The following is an 11191-nucleotide window of genomic DNA, read 5'->3' on the forward strand; positions in this document are numbered from 1 at the left end:
CTTTATTTTCATACAACAATCCTTTTTCCTAAAGCATTGTTAATATATCGTAAGATTCGAACCAAAGCATCCCAATGCTCAACACATAGAGCCTGCATAAATTGACTTACTACACTTACTGGGAAGGAGATGTCAGGTCTAGTTAAGGCAAGGTAATTTAGTTTACCAACTAACCTCCTGTATCTGTTAGGATCTGAATACGATTCTCCTTGATTTGGTAATAACTTGTGATTTGGATCCATTGGAGTGTCAATAGGCTTGCAATCTGTCAAACTAGTCTCTTCTAAAATATATAGAGCATATTTTTGCTACGAAATTACAATACCACTCTGTGATTGAGCTACCTCAAGACTGAGAATGTATTTAAGTCGTCCCAAATCTTTGGTCTGAAAGTGTTGAAACAAGTTCTCCTTCAACCGCAAAATTCCCTCATTATCATCACCTGTAATAACCTCCGAAGCACGGACTCGTCAGTTTTGGAGAAAATTGCGTGTCGGACACGGACACATTCCGACACGCTCTGACACGCGTCCGACACGTAGTCAAATTTTTAGGACACGTTGACTAGGGGGACACGCAATTTTGACCGAATCCGACACGCAGTCAACGTATTTGGACACGTTTTGGCATTTTCGTAAAAATAAAAATTACAATTTAAAAAAAAAAAAGTAAAAATATTTAATAAAAAGTTTAGAACCCTTTTTTGTTTTCGGTCTTCACTTCATCACGACGCTGCTGCTACTCTTCTTCGTCATCTCCGACTTCGACCTGCCTCTCGCCTCTCGCCTCCGACTCCTCTTCGTCGACACTCTTCATCACCATTATTTCTGCTTTCACCCAAAATTAGATTAGATCCGGATGAGTAACGAAGAGTGATGAAGAGTGTACTGCCGAAGGAATCCCAATGTTCTCGGTTTTCTAACTAGATGGGACACTCAAGTGGAAAAGTACACTCAAGTGGAAAAGTGGAATTTGCCCAAGCTATTCAAATTAGATGGGACAGTTTTCTAACTTAGTTTTAGTTCCTCTTTTTAGTTCAGTTTCTAATATTGAGGACAAATTAAATAAGAGATTAATGTATTTTTAGGACATTTCAAACACATAAATTCAATTTATTTTGCTCCTTTTAAATATTTAATTAGTTACGTGACTTATTATGAGTTGTTATATGTATTAAGTGAAAATTATGTTATATACATTAAAAATATTATTTAATATCAAAACGTGTCCCAGCGTGTCGAAATTTAACATTTTTTAGAATTAACGTGTCGGAGTGTCGTGTCGTATCGTGTCTCGTGTCCGTGTCCGTGCATCATAGGTAATAACTATACCATCAACATAAACCACCAGATAAATACATTGACCAGATGGAATGTGAAGATAGAAAACTGAATGATCAGCTTCACTTCGAGATAACCCAAATTTATGTACAACTGTACTGAACTTGCCAAACCAAGCTCGAGGGGATTGTTTCAACCCATAAAGAGACCATTTTAACTTACAAACTAATCCAGACTCCCCCTGAGTAACAAAACCAAGTGGTTGCTCCATATAAATCTCCTAGTCTAAATCATCATGAAGGAAAGCATTCTTGATGTTAAGATGATATAAAGGCATTGCCCAATAGCGGCGATGGCTAGGAAGAGACGAACAAGAAATAGGGTGGAAGTGAAGTAGGGTGTGTCTTCGAAAAAGGTGACATTGCCAGAGATATACGATGACGAGTGAGAGGAGAATGACAACGATACCCCTTTAGCAATCGAGAATAACCAAGAAATACACATTTGATAGCACGAGGGGACAACTTGTCACGCCCGGGAGATAGATCATGGACAAAACAAGTACAACCAAATACTCGAGGAGGAATAGTATACAAGGGACTTTGAGGGTCTAACAACTGAAGAGGGACTTGACGATTGATAACAGAAGAAGGCATACGATTAATCAAATAGAAAGCAGTTAGGACAACATCCCCCCAAAATTGCAGGGGCATATGAGCATGCAACAACAATGTATGAGCAGTTTCAATAAGGTGACGATTTTTTCTTTCGGCTACTCCATTTTGTTGGAGGGGTATGCGAACATGATGATTGATGCAAAATCCCATGAGATGACATAAATGATGAGAAGTCAGCAGAGAAATGTTCTTTGGCATTATAACTACGTAAAACTTTGATCGTTTTGCCAAATTGATTGTGAATTTCACTGCAGAAGGATTGAAATATAGGAAAGACCTCTGAACGTTCTTTCATTAAAAATAATCAAGTACATCGAGAAAAATCATCAATGAAAGTCACAAAATATTTAAACCCAGTTGGTGTAGAAATATGACTGGAACCCCAAACATCAGAATGAATAACAGAAAAACCAGAAGTTGTTTGACTATTGACCTTACGAGGAAAGGAAGACTGGAGATGCTTGCCAAGTTGACATGACTCAAACCTTAAAGACTTTAGATTCTCAAGACCTAGGACCATTTTTCGAAGTTTTGATAAACTGGATGATCAAGACGGTGATGGAGAAGACTAGGAGATTCCACAGCAGCACATGCCATATGAGAGTTTGATTGGAGGTAATAAAGTCCTTGTGATTCATGTCCTATGCCAATCGTCTTTCCCGTACCACGATCCTAGATAACAAAAGAATCAAAACAAAAGGTTACAGAACATTTAAGAGATCTTGGAAATTAAATTAAATGGACAACTTGGTATGAATATAGTAGAATTTAATGATATGGATGCAGTGGGTGAGAGAACACCAATGCCTCAGACAGATACTTTGGAACCATTAGCTAAAGTTACAAAACGAGGACAAGCAGGAGAAGAAAGGGAAGAGAAGAAAGACTGATTACCAGCTAGTTGGTCAAAGGCACCTGAATCAAGGATCCAGGGTGTGGAATTATTACCCGTATGAGAAATACAAACTGTAGGGCTACCCGAATGAGCAACAGTGGTAGTAGAGGATTAGGTCGGCTTTGCTGCTTTCAACTGAAGAAATTCCTGAAACTCCCTCTCTGTAAGAGAAAATGACTGCTTACCAGAAATGTCAAATCTCATTCCTTCTTCTAAACCAAATTCAGACTAAGTGAGATTGACAAATTTATCAGGGAAACCATGTAGAGAATAACATGTCTCCTGAGTGTGGCCTGATCGCTTACAATATGTGCAATGAAGATTGTTGATGCGACCGCTACGACCACAACGACTTCCCCGAACTCCTCGTCCACCTCGACCCCCACGAAAGCCAAAGTTAGTGACTAAAGCGGAAACTGAAATGTCAATTATGTTGGGACGCGGGCCCATAGTAGTGGAAATGGGAACTCTCAAGAGGTGAGTGGTAAGATAGTCCATGGTGGGTACTTCGTGACTAGTCAAAAGTTGATCTCGAATGTGACTGAAATCAGGATGAATAGCACGTAATACCAGGACTACATATAGATTTTCCAATTTTCCTAATAATCCTCGATGACTGTCAACTTGAAAAAACATTTTTAGTTCCTCTACTGCTGCTTGTGCCGTAGCAACAAAACTTGTCATATCATGGCTATCTTGGTGAAGAAAAGCCAATTTATGGGCTGCATCATACAGTCTTTGAATATTATTAGCAAATAAGCTCCGAGCTTTATTCCAAAAAGTGACACATTTTTTAAAGGGGAATACTACTCTCATGTTACATGAGAGTAGTTCTCTCATGCTATAGAGAGAAGCCAAGTGGGGCCCACTATTAAAAAGTAAAAAAAAAATGGGGATGCGATTTTCGAAATGTGATAATTATCTCATAAAACGAGAGTAGTATTTCCCCTTTTAAAAGTTTGAAAATTAATTAAAATTGTGGATTCCACAGATTGCCATAGTAAGGCACATAACTGATAGTCAAACCTTTCCCATTGACTCTGTTCTTCAGGAGGAATATCAAAAATTGACTTTTCAAGATGGTCTGAGAGGCCCTGACCAAGAAACCACAGCTCAACAGAAGAGGACCAAGCTAAATTTAACTTTTCAGATGTAATTGTCGGTGAACCTGAAAAAGCATAAGCAACTGGAACATGACAAACTGGATTGGTAACTCCGGATGAAACAATAACTTCAAGTGAGAAAGGAGTTTCAGGACCAGAAGAATCTCCATCATTTGAAGCCATATCTACTCCAACAAAGGTAAGAATAGAACCAAATTGCACAAAACAAGGCAAAAATGGATGAAAAACAAACAAGAAGTGGATTTGGATGACCCACTATTGAAACAAACCGGAATAGAGCAACACAGTACTGGACCAGAAAGAAAAGACCGAGAGAAGCATGGATATCATCGCGGCGAATGGGGATGAACGATGGAAGGCGGTGCGTGGTCTTCACACGCTCAAACTATGACTACGCGTGGCGGCACATGGAGGCGTTTCTGCCAGCGGCGAGCTCCAGATCAGGTTGTCGGCTGTTTTTGAGTTGCCTGGGAGTGGTTCCATCTTTATTTACCATGGTTTTGGGATGCGTGTAGCTAGAAAAGATTTTAAAAAAATGAAAAAGATGAAGAGTTTTGGTTCCTGAATGAACTTAGCTCTTGATACCATGAAGGAAGGAATACTGGAATAACTTAGAGAATTCTTTGAAGCTCAAAATAGTATTTAAAATGAATACAATCACTAATAATGAGAAACATGGAAATCCATAACATAATGTAAACCCATCCCTCAATTATACAACAGATAATTAGGAATATTAAGATGTTCTGACAGCCAGTTAACTAACAAAGATACGACAACTACGAAATTTAAGAAACAAACCTCAATTTTCCTTCTGGCAACCTATCAGCGTCATATTTACTAGTTAGAAGCTCAGACATATCACCCAATGCAACCTAAAATTACAGAAAATAAATCATACTTCCTGAAGGTGTGAATCATTAATGACATATTATACAGTAAACAAGTTAAGATAAATTAAACTTCCTGAAAATGTGGATCAATAATGAACATATTGCTAACCTAATTTTCTAAATGGAATCTTGCATGCAATATTCGCATCATATTTTAGCAACATAGGATAACAAAATAATCTCCAACTTGGGCTGTTATAATTATCAAATAATATTTGACATGCAACACAAATTGGTGAAATTGATGATTGGAGTTTCAATCCCGATTCCTGAGAGCAGATCTATTAATGATGCAATAATGTTTGCTATTAGACAAGAAACAACCTCACATAAAAGGAGCACCCCATCTGTAGCAGTACGAGTAGCATAGCAATAATTTGCACTTTTGGAGAACATGTCAGCGAAGTACACCCCCTTCCCAAACATGTAGCCAGTTACAGGTGCCTCAGGAGGAGCTATGCGCAAACCTGATGGTGGTGCATCCATGTCAGAGTCAGATATTATTTCATCAAACAATGTAATATCTACACTGCATGTCAACATGCATGCAAACAAAGAGACAATGTAACAAATGAAACAAGGAATGACCTTGAGATAAAATTCCAGTCCAGTTTGTGAGCCGAGAACCATGCCACAAAAGCATCCTATTTTTTGTACTAGAAAACTGCCATACAAAATCAAAAAGAAGTTGACTCGATTCAAAATGTCTCCATATAGACATTATAATATGACAAACGGAAACAAACTTTGAATTACAAAATTATATTCCCAGTAGAAGAAAAATTAAGGGAGAAAGATCCTTATTTAATAATGCATTGGTCACACACACCTTTCTGAAGCGTTCAGCCTCTCCTTCTCTTGATGTCCTAAATATTTGAACAATGTCTACAGTATAGTTTGAATGTGTTTCTGCATGAGTGTTCTTCATATACATTTCAATCTGATGACATCAAAATGGGGCAGCAGATTTCAGGATTAACAATTGAAGCTCCAGCAACAGGCCAAATTGAATGACTGCAGTATGCAATTTTGCAGACTGTCTTTTAAGCTTAGCAACAAAGTGATATTTCAAATCAAATAAGAAGAAATGTTATCACCATTTAGACTTCACTTTTCATTTTTCTTTTTTCACTTGTCGTATTTATTACCAGTATTTTCTACAAAGAAACTATAAATGCAACACAATTGTTTACCATAGAGAATTCCTCACAACCAAATTCAACTGGCACCAGTTCACAATGAAGACGTTGATAATGAGTGTACAAAGGATCTCCCTACAGCAATACCAGAATCATAATCATAAATTAGAATGCGCCTAACCAGAAAATGGTGCAGAAATTCTGACTCAAAAATGGATAAAATACAGAATGTCATCTATTTATTTAAAATTTTAAGAATCGAGTTGTCTAAATATTAGTCAGTAAACCAGTGAGTTTTCAAGTTGAAAGAAATAATCAACACAAACAAAATACAGTAAGTGGGTGTCATTGGCAAAAGGGCACTTCTTGTTTATACACAATTGTGTTAAATAAAACATTACACATATAAATTGGAATATTAAATTGATGCAAAACTGAAAATAGTTACTTTCCAAAGAAAACAAATTAATTTGGGATGTCTACCATACCAAATATTGTGTAACTGTCTATTCATTTCACCAAAAGAACTAAAAAAAATCATTAAATGTGTACTTATTCAAAATGCAGGATACCAGGGATATCAAATGTATCCATAAGTACATCATAATATCTTGTGATTTAATGTTAAATAATTAAAATTTTCATCATACTTTCAGCACCCATAGCAGAACTTGAATTCTTTAGAATACTTGAAATTGCCTTAGAGAATTCCTCTCGGCCCCTATGAATTAATATTTAAATCTGATTCAATTCAAATCCCGAATTACAGATAACTCCTAAATTGAAAGGATAAGAGATAAGGATATTATCTATAACAACTAATTTTCCCCCTTAAGCTAGTGCATGTATGTCATATACATCAAGCTTGTTATATATGTAAGTTATCCATGGAGCTCGAAAAGATAAGCACATTACATATAATAACTAATTGGAGTATATCACTGTAAACTTTGAAAACAAGACTCCTGAAAAATCTAGATATTGACGATCAACTATAAGAAAGAAATTTAAACAAGGAGTACCTGCATTTCTGCATCATCTTTCAAGAGCTTTGTGGCAACCTCAATTTCACCAAGAGCTTCAACCTTTAATCGAGTAGAAGAAGTCAAACAATGTCACTGGTTAAATAAACACACATTAAATCTAAGTTTCTTTTCTACAAAAATAGCAAAATATTGGAGGAAGTTGGCCTCTAAGGTGACAAGAGCAAGCTACCAGGGCTAATAGGAGAGCCAACAAAGTCATAAATGAAAGGATATAATATAACAATCCTCATAAGTAGAGTATCTACCACCCAAAAGAAGATTAAAGGACACGCATATTCTAAAAGCAACCAGAATAACCAGATCAATACACATAACTGGAAAGAAAAGGATTACCATTTCCAGCTTGCGTTTTAACTTCTGAGGGGTGTCAATTACAAACTCGCCTGCCATTAGTAAAATCACCATGAGAATTTACATTTATGATTTAGAACTATTATAAAATAAAAGTATACATGTATTCGTGAGAAATATGAGACAGAGAGAGAGAGACAACTTACGCATTTTTTTAAATCCAAAATCATGAGGAATTACTGTGTAAAATTCTCTGCAACAAGACAATTAACCAATTAAAAAATATAGTAATACAATTTGATTAAAGGAAAATACTCGACTCAAATGACAGAAAATGAATTATAATATAGGTAAAGCAGCACACAGCTCTTTCAAAAGAAAATAAAAAAAGCAAGTACTTCAACAACAACAAAATAGTGCATCGAGGAAAGTAAAAAGATAACCAAATTTCTTACCCACTTAATTGCTCCAGAGCTTTCCTGTCAGATTTATCAATCAAGTCAGCAAGTCTTTTGAGAACATTATAGCCCTAAACAATTTAATAAAAAAATGGTTAATTTTTGAACAAGACAAGATATGCAAAGCATGAAAGTTGAAAGGCTGTAGCAGTGCCAAAGAAGATCAAAACAAAAAAGGACATCACACAAGGGAACTTGTGCACCATGATCAAGAAGTAAAAACGTAGGTTTTTACTATTATTGTTTGTTTGTTTTTTAAAAGCAAACATAGAAGCAGATTGAAACCAGAAGGCTTCTGAATAAAAATATGAAGACATCGGCTCAGGGTGGAAATGTGTTCATTTTGTTATTCTCACCCATAAGTACAAGGATATTCTTGTATTGCCCAAATTTCAAAGAAAAAAAAATTCAGAAGACCTAAACTATAATTTACGTTAGAAGCTCAATGGTATTAAAGAATGTTGATTTCATCAATAACATGATAGTGGCACTAGAAGAAATCAGTATAGTTAATAGAGTTCTGAAAGGAACAATAAATAAAATCCACAAATGCCAAGGGAGAAAAAATTGACATGCCCAAAGGGTTACCTTCAAAATTGTTGATTTACTAAGTTTTCCAAGGGGCAACTTGTTCGCATTGTACCCTAAAAGAAAGATCCCACTGTTAAATTAGATAAAGAATATTGAATGAGGCTATATCTCAATTCTGGAATTGATTTGTATCTAAGAAAACTATATCACTGACAACTGAATGTCTAGTATGCTTTTGGATCATATGATCTGGGACTCATCCCAAAGAAAGAAAAGAAGAAATAACTAACTAACCTATTTCCATCATTTGCTGATTCATCATGCTCACATTGCAAACAAGAGATATAAATTTTGCAACACGTGGCTCAAGTTTTGATTCCAGAGGTTGCTTTCCTAAAGCGTAGCCAGGATTTTCTGTAACCTAAAAGCAATTGCCAAGTGTTTACAATGACGGATTAAAATTCTTTCTACCTCCTTTTGTTCCCCCTCCACCAGTAAAACCCAAGTGAAGCTAAAATCAATTACCATTGACAAGAAATAAATGAAGTCTACTCTATAAGTACAAAAACAAATGCCTCTTCATAAACGAAACAGTGAACAAATTTCATGATCTTGGGAAAACAGACCAAAGATAACTGCAAAAAGGCACATCAAGTTACATGAAGAAAAGGAAAAGCAACATCGGGAATATAGTCAGTGTAGCTCACTGTAGATTCTTTTTCCTTGCCACTGTAGTCCATTTCCAACCATGCATAACTCTTTGGATAGCAAACAAAACTATTCCTATCAGACCAATCATTCTTGGTCTTGGCTAAAAACTTCTGTTCGAACTCCTGGATAGCACTCTCACGTGAAGTGTAAGGGCCATGTATCTTGTCCTGGCCATTCACACCTACCCTTCCCCATCTATTGTAAACAAGGAATTTACCACCATCATCAGATTCTGCGAGAAATTTTGGTATACGCAGTCAGAAGAACCAGTGGAATAAACTGAAGAGAGAAAAAAAAAAACCTACATGAGGAACACAAGGCAGTGCATGCTTTCTACATGTCAAGTGACAAATTTTTAAAATTATTCTCATTTTGGGTTGGAGATGACTAATTATTAACATCTCAGTCCAATAATCATCTGAAGTTTCAAAAAATAAATAGAAGAAATAATAACACAATAAATAGGGAAACAAGGCACTAAACCTGTCAGGGGTCAGATGATTCAAATCATTATTCCCATAACTAGCTAACCACCCCAATAAATCAAAAAAATATAATAAAAAAATATCATAACATGATCAATAATATGTAGACGGGGTTGAGAGCAAACCAAGAACTTGAATGACATAGAACTTGTTATTGTTGTCCCCAACATTAGTCTGGTTCAACATGGCATCATAAATTTCACCACCCTGCATTGTAAAAAAAAAAAAAAAAAAAAAAATAGAGTCCGAGACCTATGAAGCTATCAATTTGAACAATATGGAACTACTTAACGGTATTATTAAACTTGCCAGTTGCAGAACATGATATTGTGTTTTAACGTAATCCGGAAGGCATTGATCAAGAACAGCCGCACCCTTTTTGGTTGCGGTCACTATCTTTTCCTCTTCCTTCTCCTCTACACAGGAATCTGCAGCAATGTCTATGCTCCAAAGTTAGAGCAATGCTTTATATAAACTAAGGAAGCCCTAGACAGTGCTAGAGAAAGGAAAATGAGGGGAGAATACCGTTGTGCAAATAATTTCCATTCTCCGATTCCCTTGGTCTCTTTCTACGAGAGGAACAACCATCAGCGTCACCGGTCAAGTGCCGAGTTTCTTTGCGAAGAGCGGCTTCAAGCCTACGAACCTGTATGAACACAGAATATGGTTATGGTACAAACAACAGAGTAAGAGAGTTGTATGCGGTTGGTTCGGTTATGAAGGGTACCATACCAGAGTAGGTTTGGTTCCGGTTGTGCTGAGTCCACGTTGGTCAAGCTCCATTCGCAGCTCCTCCACCTTCATTTTACTCGCCATTGCAGAGGGAAATGGACTCGACTCTCCCTCCAACTTCGAATTTTCAAAGCAGATTCAACCATGTTGCACTTTTATACGACGCCGTTTACCGATGGCTAAATAGTAAATGCATGAGGTGTGCCCTGCACGATAACAGAGTATTTTTTATTTTTTTTTAATTGACAACAGAGAATTTCCTGGTCAAGTTAAAGAACAAATTCGACTTATAAGTTACAATATGAGTAGAAAAAATTAATTAATTGCAATTTAAATAAAAAATTATGAATTTATTACTGTTTTATGTCATGTTCTCATTGGACGTCACAGGACACATCTCATGGAAGCCTCTAATAAATTTTTAGTGTTACTGTTGCACCAAGATTCAGTGCATCCCACCAATGGAAGCATTACACATCATCGAAAAGAGAAAAAATTTGACAGAGAAAATAATTTTTAACTAACATATAATATTTCTATTGGTAAAATATACTGAATCTTTAGTGCAACAGTAACACCAAAGATTTATTCAAAATCGTTGTTGCGATGTAGTGCCCTCCGCACACAACAACACAGATAGAGAATTTCATGGGCAAGTTAATACTTTTTTGGAATAACATGAATATAATACAACATGAAACAATAGATTTAAAAAAGAGATTATTGTTCTGCAATGAATATAAATGAATTATCTTTATTGAGTCTAAAATAATATTATTTTGAGACAGAAATTAAGATATTTTTTTAATTTATTTTAAATTTATAATAATTTTTTTGTTATAATTTTTTAATCTTTCAACAAATACCAAAAATTTATTTGTATTGATTGTAGAAATATTAAACTCTTTGAAATAACATATAAAACACAA

The 11191-nt window shown here is 35.8% G+C and overlaps 1 pseudogene; it reads right to left on the reverse strand.

Moving 5' to 3' along the window:
• Positions 1-4367: 4367 nt before the first annotated feature.
• LOC133284502 (poly [ADP-ribose] polymerase 2-A-like) lies at positions 4368-10346 on the reverse strand (annotated as a pseudogene).
• Positions 10347-11191: the final 845 nt, after the last annotated feature.

This window comes from Gastrolobium bilobum, unplaced genomic scaffold (genome assembly GCF_033153095.1).
Source record: "Gastrolobium bilobum isolate Gb01-03AN ecotype WA unplaced genomic scaffold, APGP_CSIRO_Gbil_v1 utg7094, whole genome shotgun sequence".
NCBI classification, from domain to species: Eukaryota; Viridiplantae; Streptophyta; class Magnoliopsida; order Fabales; family Fabaceae; genus Gastrolobium; species Gastrolobium bilobum.